At 33.2% G+C, this 21,075-nt stretch overlaps 1 pseudogene; it reads left to right on the forward strand.

The window, feature by feature from the left end:
* The first annotated feature begins 9,809 nt into the window (after positions 1-9,809).
* The window catches only part of LOC149533319 (uncharacterized), a 78,817-nt pseudogene continuing 67,551 nt past the window's right edge, over positions 9,810-21,075 (forward strand).

Genomic DNA, 21,075 nt, shown 5'->3' on the forward strand with positions numbered 1-21,075 from the left:
ATGATCTTCCATATCATGGTATGCTGTGAATGGTATGCCACAATCTTACTACGCTGCTTCCTCTGGGATTCATGTGTGATGCTGGGGCAATCCTTGCGTGTTTGTTTTGAGTCAGTTTGTCAATCCTCTGGATGGTTGGTGAAAAGGCCTTGATGTTCTTAGTAACCTTGGTAATTAACCAACAGTCCTATAGCAAATCTAGTGCTCAACTACATGGTGGTACTTCTCTTTGAAGTATCCCCCCACTCAAAAAGCTTCAATGGATTCCCTTCATCTCCATTATCCCCCATCCATCTCCAGCATCTGTCACTCCTCCCCCAGCTTATGCATCAGTATCTCTTTGAATCACTCCTCACTCTTAGCTTTAGGGATCCACCAATCAAATCCACCAAGCCTCATCTTTCGAGATCCACAATCCTAGTCCTAGAGATCTCCGAAAACCATCTTCCATCAATCCGCCTCTTTGAAATCTTGTTGCATCAGTTTTATCATTCCATCATCCATCCCCCTATCCTAGATTCCTTTTTTATAGTGCTTTGCTCCTTCATCCCCCCCAATCCTAGAAAGTCTTAAGCTTGTGCATCTAATTTCCCTTTATCATTCTCTCGTAGTGAGAGTTTGAGCTAATCCAGCCCCTTCTCTTTGCCAATCTGTGTCTCCACTCATCTCAATTTCTTGTACTTTTCAAGAAGCCATCGAGCCTCTTTTATCCCTTCACCACCTTCTTAAGGGGGCATCATCCGAGTCTAGTCTCTCCTCTTCTTATCCGAGACTGGGGCAACATTTTTGCTAAAACATCTTCCTCATGTCATCTTCACTCGAACTTCTTTGAAATAGTGTTGTCTCAACACTATATCAAAGAGTGGCAAAATGTAGACACCTAAATTTGATTACACCAGTTTGGTAATCTAATTTAGCCAACTCTAAAGGCATCATTAATTAAATTCCTATTTAATTAATCCTTTGCCATCTCCTAGATGATTAATTTAATTAATCATCTATAGTCCTAATTGATAAATCAAATAAACTATTATTTATCAATTAATCCTTTTCTTCTATCTAATTCCAAAAATCCCCATTTATTAAATAAATCTATTTGATAAATAAAATCCTCAAATCTAAAAACCCCTAACCTATCCCTAATCCTCCATTTAGCCTAATCCACCCCATCCACCCATACTAACCTAGCTTAGCCACTAACTCACCCAACCTCATTAATGTCATCCACTTGCACATCTCTAACATCCTTAATCTAATCCTAAACCCAAGCCTAATCCACCCCCCTAATGTTGTCACATTCCCTAAGCAAGTTTAAGACTTTCCTAAACCAAATCAAAGTCTCCCCTCAAAAATCCCAACCACCACATCATGAGTGTTCTTACAAACCATAAAAGACTCTTACAAGCCCACTCATGACTCTTACATCCATCTTCCACACTCTTCCCTCTTCCACACTCATTCCTCTTACATCTCTCTTACATACTCAACCCCACTCATCATGCCTTTAACCAACCCTTTACCCTACCCTCTCACACTCATCCTCCTTGTGAAAAGTGTCACCTTCCCATTGGTGATAAACAAGCACAATCCATGTGCTCTCCTTTGAGTGCATCCTAGCCCTCCTTAAGCCTTCATCTCCCCTTGCATCTTAGCCCTCCATCCCTCAAGCCCTTAGCCTATAAATTGAATCCCATCCCAAGCCATTCAAGCACAACCATTTGAGTAAAGTTATCATGCCCTTTTGAGAGCCAAAATCCATATCCATACCCTTATAATGCCAAATTGAGAGCTCACAAAGCTACCAATTTGCCATTACCCATCTCCATTGAAGCCATTTGAGCATTTGAACATACATCCCCAATCCATAAATAGACACATCCCAAAAAAAAGACAACAATCTCATTGAGAGAGCCTATCTGTGGCTCACATTCTCATTTGAGTTTGTCTTCTCTTTGTCTCTCTTATATTTTATGTTAGTTTAATGTGTAAATGCTTTCATTGAATTAGTATTTCTAGCACATTAGATTAGTGTATACACTAGTCACATAATGCAAATGAGTTTGGATTTAATAATCATTGAAAGGTTTAATTTAAAAAATTAAAATAAGGATACATTGACCATACAGGGACAAAATTGGTGAAATATGAATAGCTAAATCACGAACTCCATGTGCCGCTACTAGGGATATAATTCTTGCACACTAAAATACATGATCAAGTGTAATTGCATATAATATCATAGCCAAAGAAATAAATGCATTAAAAATATAATTTAACTATTTATCTGATTATGCTTAATAATCCATGTATATCACTCATGTTCGCACAAAGCATAATGAAACAAGAATCAAGTAAATCATCACAGCATAAAATCTATCATTTAACAGAATCAGAGATATATCCAAAATACTAGATAACCAGATATCATCATAGACCTAATATCATCTCAAAATGGCATGAACATGAAAATATGATAAACTAAACAACATATCAGTATAGCATCTATGATATTGAGATCAAAGTATAGCATCTAACCCTCAAGTCATCTCAAATTACAAATAATAAGAGTATCAAGTATCTCTCAAATCAAAATAAACAAGGTACAGACTGCAAACATGAGAGGCACTACAAGTAGCCTTTAACTTGCATACTTGTCAAATTTTCTTATAGAGAGAATTAAGCAAGTTTAAGAAATTTTAATTTATCTCTTTGGGCATGATAATACTTTTTAAAATAACTTTCAAAAATATACCAAAAAAACGTAACTCTAATTTTAAATGTCAATCGCCAACATCACAACATTTATTAATGGATTGTGATTGTTTATGTTTACTCCCTTCAACAATCCCTTCACTTGGGTCTATCCCTACACTTTAGAGTCTTAACCTCTCTTCAATATGGAGTGTCTCTCTACACCTTCCTTGAATCTAATTCAACCAACCAAATTCATACCAAATCCATTTTGGAAGCTACCAAACTAATTTACTATCAAAACAAGAAGCTACTAGCCTTTTTGATAGACTTCTACATAGTCAACCATAACTTTTGAACCTAATACAAGTTCCATGATCACTCCAGTGAGATTCTTAAACATTTGATCTTAAACAATCTTATTTTGTGAGATATTTCCCCCGCACCGAGACTATTTTTCTTAGATGTTTATGCATTCACTATTTGCAAACTAACTTCTTCTATCATTAAAAATACGTGTCTATTTTTGCATGGAAGCTTGCATAAATTAAATTATTAGTATAATTACTCTCCTCCACTGTTCACCAAGATTGAGGGTCAAATGGATGCAAACCCAATGAATTATTACATTTCTATTGTTCATTGTTTACCCTTCTAGAGGGTTTTGTTGAATGTTCAAAAATTCATATACCTTGCTCAATAGAATGAATTCAAATGGGACAAAAGCAAAATTGAAGTATATTCAACCCTTCATCTAATCTAATTCTTCAAGCCTCTATTATGAACAATCAACTATAATTAGATTGGAAGACAAAAGAAATAAGGGTTGCACGAGCAGCTCAAGTCCCTACCTATGGTAGGGGAGCAGGAAAGAAATGTGAAAATGTCTAATTAAAGAAGATTATGGAATTTGAAACTAAACTACTAGTCTATTTGTCTAGTAGAGCAGATCAAGCCTTGGTGTAGTTAATATGACTAATCTAAGATTAGTAGTTTCTAAATCATTTTGAAGTAGTAGATGACTTGAGAACATAAGAAAAATTAAAATAGGCATCTCGATAAGGGTTAATTTTTTAGGCTAAATTGAATGGGTCTCAAAACCATCAAATTCAAGTGCATGATCTCCACCTTATTTATGAAATCATAATCAATTTCTATGAATGATCCCATATGAATAGGAGGGGCATGATCATGCTCCAATTGGTTACCCAAATAATCAATATACTTCATATTCCACAATAAATGTCATCCTCCATGAATGTGTAGGGTTTTTTTATAGATTGTAAATGATGGGATAGACATTTCATTAATTCTTCTAGGGCTAGGGGACAAGGAATAATGTGAATGGCCTAAAAAATTAATGGTAAGCATAATGGCTAGAAATTCAGATAAGTTGAAGACCAAGGTGAAAATCCTATTTCTAGATCTTGATTTCCACATCTAATATTTTTGTGGACCTATAAAGATGGATGAAACTAGGCCATGTGGAATGAGGTCAACCAAGATTTAAATATAAGAGCATTCATTGTTGTCAGATATTTTATTGTGATCCCTCCAAGTAAAAGAAAGAGTACCTTATTTAGAAGTAGTAATCTTTCCTTGGTTGTATTTATTTATTAATTGGGATAAACCAAGGTATCCCTTATGTATTTTATCCTTTAGTACACATGTGAAGGACATGTTATTTTCTTGTCCTCTAGTCCACATGTGAGGATAACTCTTTTTTGTAATTCCTTTATTAAGGAAAGTAGTTTATTCCTCCTTAAGAGAATATTGACACTTTGTACACACTTATTATGAATGGTGTCATTCATAGAAATGGGAGTTACACATGCAACTCCTTTCTCATCTCTATAAAAGAGATGCCTCTCTCATTCTTTAACAACTACTTCTTCTACACATCTTCTTGATGTTAATGTAATGAGCTAATTTGCTCCACAATACTTCTTCCTCCTCTCTCTTTCCTTAGGCTTCTTTGCCACATTCTTAATATTACACAAGGGGTTTTCTTTGCTTTCCCATTTCAAAATCTCTTGTCTCCATTCTTGTTGATCCATTGGAAAAGTCATTTGGTTTATGGTAATATTCTTCACATTAAGCTCTCTTGGATTGTTTTATTAATTATTATTTTACTCGATTTCTTTCAAGCAACACAAACACAAATCAATTTTATTGTAGATTAATTGACATCAAATTGTTCGTAAGTGTTATGACATATATATAATGTTAGCTTATTACCTAAATTCAAGTACCTACTCCATTAGAAGGCATATATAGATTGGATTTATTCTAGAAATTATATTAAGGGCAATTCTAGAGTTTGACTAAGGTTCAGAGCTATGAAGATTAAGGTCTAAATTCAACTAGTTTCATGGTAATCAAACAATATAATGGTCATATTAAACACACACACACATCCTTAAATTGCTAAAATGATCAACCATTATGATTGTTACTATATGTGTCATCTACATATGTATTATGTACTCAATTTCAATTGTAAAATAAGAGTTCTTCTTCTTTGCAAAAGAAGTCCAATTTCCAAGCCCAAATACATCATATCATTATTATTATGTCTCCAACTTTGGAATTTTATATGTTTAAAATGGTAATATTGTATGATAATTTTGTTAGTTATTCTTGTATGATAATCCTATGGATGTTACCAAGCCAATCCAAAAGTGTTTAAGTAAAGCTTGTCCCCACTTGGATACATTTAAATGTTTTAAATTTTATGAGAAAAAAATTCCTATCATGTCAAATGAAAGAAGACTTTAAGTTCCTTGTATTCACCTTAAACTAAATCTAGAGTTCCAAATTTAGATGGATCTAAATGGAGATTAGACTTTTGGTTTCATAATGATGTTGTCTCCACTTATTTAGATTTCTTGAGTTCTAGGAAAGCAAATTCCAATCCTATTTCTTCTTGTCCTAAATAAAATTGTTGGGACATCATTTATTCACTACTTTGCCTCTTGAAAAAAATCAAATTTAAAATTTAAAATAAATTTTAGTGAAAAACTCAATATATTTTACCAAAGAATATATTGAATAAACATGGAATTTTACTCCTCTTCTTTAAGATAAAATGTATCAAATTTTGAAAAATATTTACCTAGCTAAAAAGAAGTTTCAAAAGCATTGAAGATTAAAGAATCTCTAATTTGTTTATTTTTTAATCAATTGTTTTTTCCTTTGAAAATAATATAGAATTCGACACCCTCTTGAAGTCGTGTAGTCATTTGGGATTTCCAATGAATTATCATTTGGAATGCCCTAAAATTTGCACAAGTGTGTTGTATGGAGCTTTCTTTTCTTGTTGGGATGTATGCAAACAACTCTAGGCATCTCTACAAATTTAATAAATATAAAATTGATGAATCAAAATTGTGTAAAACATTTAGTGAAGAGCAAGTTTAGCTAATTTTGCTCGATCAAGAAAGTACAAACTGGCCATAATTGTTGCCTAGGCCTCTAATATGTGAGTGGAAAAGCATCCAAATCTATGTTTGTAGCTATAAACCATTGAGGATTGACCTTCTCCAAGCTAAAAGGTGGATTTTACTTTAAAAATCTTAAACTAAAGTAGTGACCAATAACAAAGACACTAATTAACTTTGATTAATGGAATGAAAATTGGAGAATTCTAGAATCTAAAATTAATTTACACAAATTCAATTTGAGCTTAAAATATTTCTTGTTTGGATTAACCTTCCATCATAAGAAATAGAAAGAAGCTGATGATTATAGGTTGAGTTTGTGTATGGATCCTCATTCACTTTACTACCCATATAAACAATATAAACCTACATGACGTATTAAGAAGGAAAATCATAAATACAGAGTGAGTAAAAGAAAATTGAGTACAATATTTTACAAACAATACTACATAATTCATAACTTCATAGCCTTCAATTTTGTTACAAGTGATAGATGAAAAAAAATTGGAAATGTATATTAATATCTAACCTTTGAAGTACAAGAAGTTGGTGTCCAAGACAAGAGAAATATACACAAAACCAAAGCTACAATAGCTTATTTTTTTCCCCATTACTATTAGTGTCTATCAAAGAGAAACATAAAACATGCTTTAGAAGAGATTTCAATGAAAGGCTAAGAACATAAAACATGATTTAGGAGAGATTTCAACAAAACCCTATAAACATAAAAACATGCTTGAAGTTGACCTTGCAAGGGAAATCCTTGCTACCACTAGTCTTAGCAAAGTAGGCTCTCTCATTAGATGCTAGCTCATTCTCATTAAAAGTAAAATGGCAAAAATCTAAACGAAGGTTTTCAATAGAAGATCTTCCAAGAATAACATGTCACTTGCATGAGGAACCTAAAGGCTTCTCCAAATTCTCACAACTGGCCTGCTCTATCGCATACTTCATGATAACATTTGAAGACACCTTCTCATGAAGAACTTGGCACAACAAGGAGGGGTACCAAACACTATAGAAGTGGTTCAGTCAAGAGGGCTCATAATGAATAATTTTCTCCCAAATATGAAATTTAGAGAGTAGGAGTAGTTTAACCTTGTTAGAGAACATTGAACCAACTTCAAGGAAAACACAAAATCTAGTATAAAGAGAACTTATTCTATCTTTTGTGACACATATATATAGACTAAAAGCATGAGTGATTCCACAATTAATTCCCTAATTTTGAAAAATCCAACTAGAGCTCTACCAAATGAACTTAGATAAAATCCATGTATAAGAAGGAATGATGAACTTCTACTTGTTGGATCAATAGGTGACAATTATACATTGTTCGATCTTAATTCCTTGTTCTCCACAATAGAAGATGTTCAACTATCGATAGAGAGGCACATTCTATTGTTCATAAAATTAAATGATCTTATATGTTCATGTGTTTTAGTTTCACTTTGGAATTGAAAAAGGAATGAGTTGTTAAATTTACACAAATGCAGGTTAAAGTTACCCTATAGAGCTTGGATCAACAACACCTGTAGAAACCATGAAACCTGATGGAGCTCTAGGGGAGCTTCTTACAACATTTGAGACAAAAAAAAATGGAAGGTGGGCTCAAGAGATTTTAAACTTTTCTTCAATGTTTCTACTCTTTGTATATTTAATTCTACTCTATTTACTCTGCTTAGGTAGGGAAAACTTGTTAGCTTATGGTGGATAAATTGCCAATTTTCTATTCACCAAACAGAGACAATTTTTACTTATGTTGGTAAAAATGCTAAAATTTATAGGAGAACCATCCAATAAAATTCTTTATGTGATCTCCTCGATGCCATCTATGCAACATAGGCAAGTTCACTAAATTGAGATTTTTACCTATTCCTACTAAATCCAACAAAGTAGTTACCAAAATTTAATCCAAGAAAAGATCTCTGAATTCCAAAATTGGAAACAATTTAACTATAAATCCCATCAATTTTCCAACATCATACATGGATTCAACTAATAGGAACTCTAAGAAAAAAAAATTTACTGAGAGTTTTCTTAGTTTGGTTGTGACTCTATTATAACATTGTCTTTGGTCTAGTTAACTAGCTTGCTATGATTAACCCATCAAAAGTTTCTTCCTTTTTTTATAGAGTAGTGGGCTCCTACTAATATAAAGGGTAGTCGTATTCTATTTTTGATGATGGATTAAAAATTTGAAATGTCAAATACATATTTGTACCTAATATTATATAGATGTGTATCAATTAGAAGATGTTGTTTATAGATTAAAATAACTAAAACAATGTAGCCAATATACTATTTTTATTATAAAGAATTATAGCAAACAAATTTCTTACTCCCAATAAAAGCTTATATAAGATTCATTTGCATCAACATTTCAGACCATATCCCATATTTAGTATGTTATATTGAAATTGATCAAATCACATTTAGATTGAAATTTCAGTAAAAAAAGGTAAGAAAATTGCATGCACTATGAGTGCAAGCAAATATGGAAAAGATTCCTTGGAATATCACAGTCAAGGGGCTATGCTCACCCTTTCTTGTATTCAGTATCCCTTCTAACATTATTTTGACAATTAAAAGCTAGGCTAGAATATGGGCACTAATCTCCAAAATATAGATCATACAATTCATCATAAATCCAATTACCATAAAAATGTCACTGTAATCTTGCGAAATAATTAAATTCTCTTAATGGGCATCGGTCTTGTTGTTCTCCACAATTGTGAATATAAAACAACCCAATGACTAGTTTCCTACCAACCATATCAAGCTACCAAAAGATGAAACAAGTTTTCCACGTAGCTAGTTCAAGCACTTTGACTGTGCTCAGTTGCTTACTCTCCTCAAGTTTGATGTATAGAAAATTCATGAGAATTCATGAGGTCTGCAAAAATTGTACTCTTAAAACACATAAGATCCTTTCAGATCAACCTTGTACAAATTAGAAATTGATCCATTTTTATCTATTTGTAATGTCATTTATTAATATGAAATTATGTTGCAAATGACCTCTAAAACATAGAAATTATAAAATAGAACAACCTTAAGGCTTATAGATGTTTATAGTTTGGGATCTATAAAATTATCTACAATTTCAAAATAAATATAAATCAACATAATTGATTGCTTCACTTCACCTTTTAATCTTTATTTATGGAATTGGTGATTCTTGGTGTTGTCGCAAGAAAAATGTTGGGTATTTCATGTTGCATTAGGTCCATTATATGGGATTTTTCTTCTATTTCTAGTATTTTTTCACAATCAATTTTAGAAGCCTAATTATTTTATTTGTGAAAAAATTTAATCAAGTAGATCCTTTCAATAGATACATACTTATGTCTCTCTAGCCATGGATGTTTATGTTTATTAAAAGCCTCATGAACATACATCAACAATGATAGTTTTCATAATTCTTTGATTCCTCCTTTGTAGTCAAATGTATGTATATATAGAAAGAATCTTGAATCTAGTGTATGGACATTAGTCTGCCATAGAGGCATACAATAGTCATAGTTAAAATTTTGAATGATAAAATATTTTTGACAAAAGGTTAGTGAAGCCTTGTCATAATAGGAACTAGTTGAAAAAATGACATAACCAAAAACTAAAAAAATGTGTTGTTTCTCTTTATTGGAAATCAGATTTACTAATGTCATAAGGTTAGAAATGGGACAACCCTTAAGAAAAGAGTTTGCAAAGTCACTTAAAGAGATAATTTCCAATACATTTCCTAAAGTTATAGTCAAGCTAGATGAGACTACTACTTTAGATGGATTACCATGTGCAAAAAATGGTAGTGATGCTTTAGTGTCCTCTATAAATGAGATTCAGGTGGTGTGCAATCTACTAGAGGTGTTGGCATGGGTAAGATGATAGATGCTCATTTCTATAGACTATCATTGGCATCAATTTTAGTTAAGTTGATGCCTAATTGGCTCTGTAATAATCATGTTGTTTTTAATGCTCTAGTTATTATGTGAAAGTCAACTTTGAGAGAGTTCTTTAGCAACAAGGTCTGCTGGTCTAAATTATCCATCAAGATCCAAGGCTATGAATTTAATGAAAAGTGAATAGTTAGCTTATGATAATGTGTCTCAGAGGATTGATCCTAGTTATTCTAATGTTTAGTCAAGGTTTTTTTTATTCTAAGAATGAAGAAGTAAAATATGTCATTGGAATATCTACTAGTACTTGGGATCAACAATTTGTGGGTCATGAACATCAATTGGTAAAACCCATAAACAGATATGTTGTAGCTAATGAATGTAATATTGGGTTTTTGACTGAATTGGTAGGAGATCAAGTACTTATGGACAACAATGGGATCAATCCCATAGCGGTTTTGTCAACAAAATTTCCTAGCTTTGCAAATGGATATGACTTAAGCTTGACAATGGAGATATTTACTCAACTTGAGGTATAGAGTTTTGGGTTTCACTACTGTAAATAATTTTAGTGCCACAAATTTCTTTTCCTTTTTAGCATATTTGTATATAATATTGTAAAATATGAAGAATTTTTGTAGACTCCTTGATGCATGAATAATTCAATGTTTTTTTATTTTACTATGGATCACATCATCATACAACCATCAAACTAACTGCCTCATGGGTCATGCATTGATTATCACATGGATGATATTTCTTAAATGCATTTTTTGAAGGTTTTTCCTTAATCATGAACTAAATTACTTTACATTCTCCCAAAAAATTTCTTGCATATCATAATTTTCTAATAATATCTCTTTTTTTTAATAATCTCTCTTTTTTTGGCACTATACTATCTACCTTTTTTTATTTCAGATTCAAGAAGACACTGATCTATATAACTCATTTGCCACAAAGTCATCTTCTACCCTAAATCTTACTACCACAAGCTATCCTACACTGTCAAATGTTGAACAATTTGACACAGCTTACAGAAGATGATGTCCAACAAGTAGTGAATACATATAAAAGAGAGGAGGGAAATGAGTTATCCTTTAGTGGGTCTAATACTAATGGTAATTCTATATCGACCACCAATTTTATTGTGATAGTTAGAAAAAATGAATCTGAGCATTCATAACAATGGAAATATGATAGAAACAATGAAAATGATGTTAATTGGGGATCAGGTAGAAACTCTCAGGCCTCTACAAGATCATTCATATCAAATAGCAGAATAGTTAATGGAGACATGATCCAAAGTTCTATTAACTTCAAGAAAACTCCACAACTATGGCTTGAAATTGGAGATTCAATGGGTAATATTTTGATCTCGCCTTTGTCTTAAAATTTGAAAATTTTACATTCCTCTTCATGAATCAATATTTTTGCAAATATGGATTTTTATTGTTGAGATTCTTCTTTTATTGATGTATGTCTATGGTATAATTTTGATCTGCAACAAACATATGTTCAAATCTAAGAGAGGAGGCTCGATGCCATGCTCATGTTTGAAATGCATACTTTGAGAAGGTATTACTCTCCCATTATTTAAAAAGTGGTTTTTGATTATTTTTACCATTGAGTACAACTTCAAATTCATATTGCTTGTTTGTAAGAACATTATTATTGTTTTCTAAATGTTTCCTTTTATATCCAGATTTCTATCATCTAAACAGATAACCACAACAATTTTTTAATGTCCAAAACTTAAACTATTTTTTATAGATTTCTCATTTTGAAGAGTAACCAATATATCACCCTCAATTGGGTGCTCATATTTACTTGGTCCTAGATATGTATCATCTGAATTTCAAGACAAAAATTGTCAAATACCAACCATTGGGGCCTACTCCATTTAGACTAATTATAAAAAATATTGATCTATGTTTTGAAGTTATTGATTTCTATTCTTTTCTATTATGTCACCACTTTTTTTGAATTGCATCCATAAAATACAAATATCCGCAAATTCTTACCCTTGCCAAACTTCATTTGAATTTTATGATACTTCAACATAATATTGTTTTATTTAAAAATAATATTGAGTTATTTTGTTAAATTATTTAGCAATGTTAAAAGAGAATCATGAAATTTCTAGTCCCTGATAATTTATTCACGATCTTCTAGATTTGACCATGTAGGTTTTATGTTTCTTATAATCTACATATTCTATAGGCCAAATCTAGAATATTATGACTAATGTTACACTATTTTGATAATTTTATGCATATATTAATTATATTTAAAGAATGAATAAATATATAATGTTGAATATCTTTTTCAAATTTTTGATCTTGCTCAACGTCATCCAAATTTTATTACCAATTTGTGTCTCTTGAACAAATTATTTTGCATTGATTCATCTTTATTATGATACTAATGATATAATTGAATTAGTTACATGGAAATGGTAGTAAATCAAAGATTGACATGGAAATGGTAGTCATTCTGAGTTGCAACTTCACCATTATTAGGTATACCTTCATAAAAGTATACGAAGGTTTTGTATTCTTCTGCTTTCTTGGTGTCCTCAACACTTTGAGCTTCTGCAAGCTCGTCAAACTTCACATTTGTGCTTTCTACTACTTTGTTAGTGTTAACATTCAAGCACTTATAAGCTCTACTTCTAGTAGAATAACTAAGAAATGTGCCTTCCTCACTTTTTGCATCAAACTTTCCATTTCTAGACTCTTTATATATATAGCATTTGCATCCAAATATTTTGAAATGGTTTACATTAGGAGAATGCCCATTCCATAATTCAAAAGGTGTTGCATTTGTACCTTTCTTGACTTGAACTCTGTTGAGTGTGTAGACTACAGTTCTCACAGCTTCCCTCCAGTACTTGAGTGCAACATTTTTCTCCATCATTAAGGTCCTGGCATAGTCAATAACTGATCTATTCCTTCTCTTTGTTATACCATTTTGAGGTGGAGTCCTAGGTGTTGATGTCTACCTTTTGATTCCTCTTTCATTGCAGAACTCTTCAAATTCTCTTGATGTGAATTCACCTCCTCTATCAGATCTAAGGCATTTTAGGCTCTTCCTAGTCTCTTTCTGTACTCTGGCCAAGTACCATTTGAACATTTGAAATGCATTTGATTTTAGTTTTAGAAACATGAATGTCATCATCCTTGAATAGTCATCTACAAATAGCATTATGTATCTGTCACCTTTGTAGCTTTGTACTTCAAAAGGACTGCACAAGTCAGTATGAACTAACTCTAATACTTCATTAGAAGTATAAACCTTGCTTTTGAAGTTTGACTTGGTCATCTTTCCTAGTTGGCATTGTTTGCACATGGTGTTATCAAGTTTCTTCAACTTTGGTAGACCTCTGACTTTCTTCATCTTGCTAATGCTTATCAAATTGTCAAAATTTACATGACATAGCCTCTTGTGCCATATCTATACATCATCAGTTTGAACAATGAGACAAGAAGCATCTTCCATGTCAAGGTAAAACAAATTACTCCTAGTCTGATCACCTTTTCCTATTAGACTTCCTTGAGAATCATAGATTTTGGCAATTCCATTTCCATATTCAACCTTGTATCCTATGTTGCTTAACTGTGAGACACTTAACAAGTTATAATTTAGGCCTTCAACATAGTATGCATTATCACATGATATCCTTTCAGTAAGCTTGATACTACCTTTCCCTTTGATCTGACATGGTGCATTGTTACCAAATCTAACATTATTTCCTTCATATTGAGTAAAGGTAATGAACTTACTTTTGTCTCTAGTCATGTGATGAGAGCATCCGCTATCTATGATCCATTTGTCATTTTTGTTCATGTAGGTTACTAGGGCAGTTGCTTCATCTTCATCTAATTCATCTTTCATAGCCACATAGAATACTTCATCATCATTCTTGTTAGAGTCTTCTTCAACAATGTAGCATATTTTGCCTTTACCTCTATAGTCTTTGTTTTCCTCTTTCTTGTTCTTGAAGTTTCCTCCATCCTTGTCATTTTCTTTTGTGTGCATCTGGCTACAATGTGACTAACTTCATTACAATTAAAAAAAATTATTGGTAGCTTACCTTTGAATTTGCCTCTTCCTCTATGAAATCTTCTTGCTAGTAATGCCTCCAATTGTTCCACATCATCTTCATCAGTGCTATTGTCACTGGATACATACTTTCCTTTTCCATTCTTTTTCTTTGTTTGCACCTCATCATTGTCTTTTATTTTCATCTTAGCTTTGAATGCAGATTCAAAGTTTTATGGCTTGTAGTTGTCAAATTTGGATAGCTCAAAGGTAGTTAGTCTTCCAATTATTACTTCAAATGATAATGCATTTCCTAGTACACATCTCAGCTCCTGGATGGCTGATACTCTTATAGCATAGATAGGAAGCAAAGTTCTCAAGTATTTGCTACATACTATTTCTTCTGCTAACTGTCCTCCTAGACTTCTTATGGCACTGACTACTTCCTTCATTCTTGCACCATATTGAGCAGCATTCTCTCCTTCTTCCATTTTCATATCATCAAATTGTCCTCTTAGGCTCTCTCTTTCGGCTCTCTTGACATTATCATCTCCTCCATAGATTCTTGATAATGTTTCCCACATCCAATGTGAAGTATCACATCCTTTGATATCATCATACTCAGCATAGCTTAGTGCTAAAGCAATATCTAACATTGTTGATTGTGCTCCTTCTTCTTGCTCATGTCATCTGCAGTGAGGGATCTTGCAGGGTCTACATGATCAACTATGATTGAGGTCTATGCATAGTCTCCTATTGACCTGAGGTGTAGCTTCATCATACTTTTCCATGCAACAAAGTTGTCTTTGTTTAGCTCGGGAACTTCTCTCTTGGACATCTTGATCTTCCTATTGCTAGTACCTTGAAACAAATCAGCAGTGAGCTTTGATACAAATTGTTAGAATTCTTTAGAATAACTGAGAGGGGGGGATGAATTAGTTATCCAAGGTCCAATGATGTCCAATACAACTTTTTCTTCTAATTCTTAATGGCACATAACTGAAATTATCATGCATGCAATTGAACATTAAACAATCATGAAAAGTAAGCATGCATTGCACCATAACACTAAGGATTTTGATGACCTAGAAACCCTCCAGGAATAAGAAGGTAAAATTGGGGTGGGGATGATGCCCACTGAATAACTGTACAATTGATTTCAACCAATTCTAATGGTCTGCCTTGTTAAAGGCTACAACACATTGTTAAATATGACCTTGTTAAAGGATTTCTACACCTTGTTAGGAGTGTTCCTTGTTAGAGGACTTAAGAACATTCAACTTGGAATGTCACACTGTTAAAGGATTTACATAGAGCTGTTAGGCTCACCCAAGTCCATGTGATTTATAGTCACCTTCTCAAAAGAATCTTTCATCCCTCTCTAAGGATCTCCTATCCTCCTCCTAATGATCTCTTATCATTCTCTTAAGGATCTCTTTATCCTTCTCCTGAGGATCTCTTTGTCCTTCTCCTAGGGATCTCTTTATCCTTTTCCTAAGGCTTGTCCACCTAGTTGTTAAGCTAACCTAGAAATGTAGGATTTCAATATCTAATACAATGGTAAGAAAGTATTTAGAAGGGTTTTGACCTGATACAGATTGCAACCCTAACTGTGCAGATTTCAAATCACTTTTTAGTTCTCTTCTTTCCTTGGCTTTCCTCCTTCGGAGTGTTGACAGCTTGTTCACCCTTCAAGATCTATCTCCTTGAGTTCTTCCACTCGTTATGCCAATGCACTCTATGGTCACTTGATCAACTCAGAGTCTTGATGCTCTGTACTTTTCTCCTCTTGCCTTCTTTGCATGATCACACTTGTGACCAACTCCCTCTCATGCATGCGCATTTGATCTCTGACTTGTAACTCCTTATAAAGAAGTTTTGTTCTCAATTTCCTACTCAAATCTTTTGAGAAAACGGCATTGTTTTCCCTCCAATTTGCTTCTTCTAGAAACTTCATGATAAATCCATTAGCATTCACCTTGAATTGGTTTGCATGGTTTACATAAAATTTTGTGACATCTACTCATCATCCTTATCATCCAACTAATTCACAAAATTTGATGTAACAAACTTATCATTGTTGATCTAGCGAATCTTTGACTTTAACAAATAATGCAGCAACTCAGCATCATTGTTTTACTAATTCTCAGCTCCTTCTATGTTACTTGGTTTCTATTGTTATTTACTGGTGCTCGGCACCTAAAGAAATTTTGTGAAACTAGGCACTTGAATATTACTCGACACTTAAATATCACTCAACTCCTATATCTCTCTTGCCACTTGAAGTCACTCGACACTTGATCTTCACTCGGCACCTAAAGATCACTCGACACACTCTAAAGTTGAACTTGCTCTGCTTCAATTGAGAATCTGCTTGGCTCTAACTAGCTAGCTCGGCTCTCTTCAATGAACTTAGTTAGTCCTTACATCTTTGATGTGTCTCAGTGTATTCATCCTCTGTATCTCAGAGTATGTCATCAATATACTTATTTCATAAATGGCTTAGTTGATCCTTATACGTCATTACAACATCATAACTTCAACCTTTCTCTAGGTACTCTTGTTACATCTTATTGATTGCCACCTCCTTGTCAATCAACCAATAAATAGTATTTGGATCACTTAAGCAATTGTCATTCCTGTAAGTAGCAAGTTTGACATCAATTACAAAACAATGATTGAAACATTCTTTACTAGTTCCATTTCTCTTCATTCATGATCTTTTTTATCATTTCCAACATATAGTGCTTGCCATGCAATTCAATAGCCACCAAGCTCTACAGTTGCTACCAAGTCTTTTGGACTAATCCCAGTGGTTACTGAGAAAATTCAATCAATGTGAAGTTTAGTAGTTCAAACTATGTATTTTAGTATTCATCAAGTTTATTAGTGGTTACTGAGCATTGTAGTATCTACCAAGTTCATAGTTCATGTGATGTAAAGCCAATGTTAACCGAGCTACTTCATGGTAACCAAGTGATTCAGTGTTTGCCAAATTGTACAATATCTACTAAGTCACTAGTGTAGACTGAGTTCAAGACTACTTGAAAGTGATCAGTATGCATTGTGCTTCTATGTCTACCAAATGCATGATGATGTAGAGTATTGATAGTTGATGTTGAGTATTAGATCTCTCCAATTCAATCTTCAGAACCCAAGTATCTTCATGTGGGCCTACTTTGTAATATTTTTGTTAACTTTTGTAATGGCTGAGTTTGTAATTTTATAATTTGGATTGGTATATATATGCAATGTATTGTATCATATCCAATGTAAGAAAAAAAGAAAATGTGAATGTGTCAGCATATATATTGTATGTGGATGCAAGAAGTTCAATTTATGAATGTAGTAGATAAAGAATTATAAAGGCCATATCAGTATAAGGAGTAGAAAAGACATATCTATCATAGAAAGGTGATCAATACACTAAGGAATCTCTATCAACAAACTCAATTACAAGTCAAAGATCTACTACTTCATCCTAATAGGTGAACCAATCAAAATCCTTTAACAAGGTAGACCTAACAATCTTTTATAAATCTCTTTACCAAGTGCATACTTCATTGTGTGTTTGTAAATCCTCCAACAAGGTGGATCCATCAGTCCTAATTGCTCCTAACAGGGTAGATTATCAAAAGTGATCAATGTAAGCCTTAACAGGCCAACTTTATACTACAATACTAAAGTTTGTGGCTATCATTCCCACCCCAGTTTTACTTTCCATTTGGAAGGTTTCTAAGTCACCAAATATTTGTGTTCAAATGTTATGGATGCTTTCGTATTTTTAATTTCTTATGCATGCAATTCAATTAGATGTGATGAATTAAGTGCTAATTGAATTATTTGATTAAGAATTGAAATTGGTAAAATTTTAGAAGTTACAAATTCACCCCTTCCCTCTCAGTAACTTAGCACAGTCTTGAATATTTCCAACAATTGATATTAGAGCTTTGTGGTTCTCAGGAGAAAGTTTAACAGCTTGAGCAAAGATCAAAGATATGGAGATATTCAGATTTGACAAAGCTATTGACAATGAAAAGTTGGATCTAGAAATTGCCATTACCCAACTCAAGAAAGCTAAGGAGCAATTTTCCCAATCCCTAAAAAGAAGAAAGGAACTTGCAAATCAAATGAATGATCATCTCTACATTGAAAAAATAATTGAATAATTTCACCCTTCAAGCAACTCAGATGAAGTAAATGATCCAATCAAGGAACTCCTAGAGAAGAATGGTTCCTTGCAAGAAGAATTAAGAAAGCTAAAAAGAGAACAAGAAATTTAGTCAATAAGGTTATGTGAAGTTTTGGAATAGAGAAATAAGATAAAAGAAGAGATGGATGGAAGGAAAAATGAAATCTAGAAATAATCCCTTTAGCAAGTAGACCTTATTGATCAGCTCTCCAATGCAAATGAGGAAATCATGAGCTTAAGATTTGAAAATGAAAAAATGAGGAATGATCTAAATACTAAAAGACAAATCAATTAAAGAATAAAAAATGATCTGAGATTTGAAAGACAAATCAATGAAAGATTGAGAAATGACCTAAACACTGAGAAGCAAATCAATGAAAGAATGATGAAATCTCAAGTAGACATGGATCAACTAAATGATCAAAACCTCTATAGGAAAAAAGGAAAAGAAGGAATTGGATACAAAGAAGAAGGTGAAGATTTGAAACAATGTACTCAAAAGAATCAAAGACCTACTTGCAATCACTATGGTAAGATAGGTCATACATCAAAAAAATGTTGGAGTAATGGAAAAGAAAAATTCAATGGAAAATGCTACAATTGCAATCAACATGGTCACAAGGCTAATGAATGCAAAGAGAAACCAAGATTTGAAGGCAACTTTCATAAATGTAAGAAACATGGACACAAGGCATCAGAATGCAAAACAAAGACATTGAAACTTGCAGAACAAATTGTGAAAGCAATATTTGGTGGGGACTACAATACCTGGTGCGGATGTCATTACTATGGAGAATTTGGACACATTGGTATGAATTGTGTTAAACATCATATCAGGAAAAGAGATACCACTAAAAGATGTTTTATTTGCATAGAACTTGGTCATCTTGCATAGAATTGTATGACTACTGGTAAAATTGAAGATGAGAAGAAAGCAAAGGCTGGTAACATCCAAAAGTAGATGAGACAGCAATGAATTCCTAAGTCTACTGAGGATACTAGTCCAAGAAATGATGGTCAAGTCACTCAAGAATTGGGTGACTGCACCATTTCTAATTAAGTTATAAAGGAAGAACTGGAACCAAGCTATCAAAGAAGACATCCAAATTAGTTTTAGTTGAAAGGTGACAAAAATCCAAATTCGTATACAAGATACAAAGGGATCACTAAGAAATATTGATATTAGTTATTACCGAGTAAGGTCAGGTCATAGACTCTACCGAGCAAGGTCATGAGTAACAAAGGCACTTATGGTTATCAAATCATGGAGATGTCATCGAGTAATCAATGCCATATAGTAGATGATAGTCTATCAACTCATCTACCTCTTTACTGAGCATTAATGGCTAAGTTTTAACAAAAGGCATGGAATTAAATTCATTTCTTATCTTGAATTTTTGAGTACTATTATGAAGAGCTATTTTCAATTTGATCAAAGTGACTTGAGAAAATTCCTTGCAAAAGAATTTTGAAGTTCTCTCAAGCTACCAAGTGAAGATGGCATCTAGCAGTAGCAAGGTCAAGAAAGGGTCTGACATGTTGGTTCGAGGAATTGAATGGAAAGCACTAGATTTCAAGCTCACGCCCGCAGTTGCTAAAACCCTAGACCCAAGTGGAGCTCAATCCCAAATCCCTCCCAAGGTACTTCTTGTTAACAACATTCATACTCATTTGAAATGTGCTATTCAAGAAATTGGTACTCTAGAGATGGATGATACCCTAGGTTGGGCAGATTTGGAGAAGAAAACCCTAGCTGAATGGGATGGAAGAGGTATGAAAATAAGCAGTGTTATAGATGCAGACTTAAAATTTCAAATTCATGTTATTGCTCATAAGATATATAGTTAGAGCCATCTTAATAGTGTATAATGTGAAGCCATGGATTTGGTGTATAAAGTGGTTTAAAACAACCTACCTTATGACCTTGCCAACCTATTGTTTAGGCAATTCAATAAGAACATGGAAAGTATTAGAACTTCAAAGAACAACCCATGCAAATTTGGTTCACTGTTAACCTGTCTATTCTTTTATGTTCAAAAGTTCTTCCCTTCTAAAGGCAATGTAGTCTGGAGAAAAGATGTGCCTATACTTTACCAAATAAATAAATATATTACAAAAATGGGTGAGAACTATGGTAGCATCATGGAAAACTACTTCAATGTGTTCAAAGAGAAAATGAATAATAGGTTCAAAATTCCAAAGAAGTTAGTTGAAGACTAAAAGGATGATGTGTACTTCATGGTGGATTGTGACTAGGTATATATCCAGGTAGTTAAGCCTAGAGTTGTGTGGGTCAAACCTCTTGGTTATGAGGTGAATATTGATGAGACCAAGGATATCATTGAAGCCTTTGTCAATGAACTTGTTGATCCTAGGGTGCCTTATTTTGGAACTTATGAAGAAGCTAAGGCCAGAATTGAGCTAGAGATAAAGCTCCCATAGGTGGTTAACAAAGGGAAGAGAAGGATGGCCAAACTAAAATCAAGTGCACCTCTCTTGTTAATCAAGGGAAAAGGTGAGGATGAGGAACAAGTAGAGGATGAGGAAGAATCTAATAAAGAAGAAGAACCCTTAAAGAAAAAGGGCAAGGTGATCATCACCAAGCCTACAAATTCATCCACTACAGTCTTTACAAGGAGGTCACAAAAAAAGGAAGTGACATTGTATTCAGCAAATCTCCACCCACCTTCCAAGATAGATTGAAGCAATTGGAAGAAGGAGTAGGAATAAAAAATCTTTAAATCTTTGAAATATGAAATTAGGATAGAGGTAGATCAAAAGCAAGTTGAAGAATTGGTGCTGAGCAAAATGGGTA

The sequence above is a fragment of the Cupressus sempervirens genome, chromosome 10 (assembly GCF_028749045.1).
Source record: "Cupressus sempervirens isolate cs-2001-9-10 chromosome 10, ASM2874904v1, whole genome shotgun sequence".
In the NCBI taxonomy this organism is placed as follows: domain Eukaryota; kingdom Viridiplantae; phylum Streptophyta; class Pinopsida; order Cupressales; family Cupressaceae; genus Cupressus; species Cupressus sempervirens.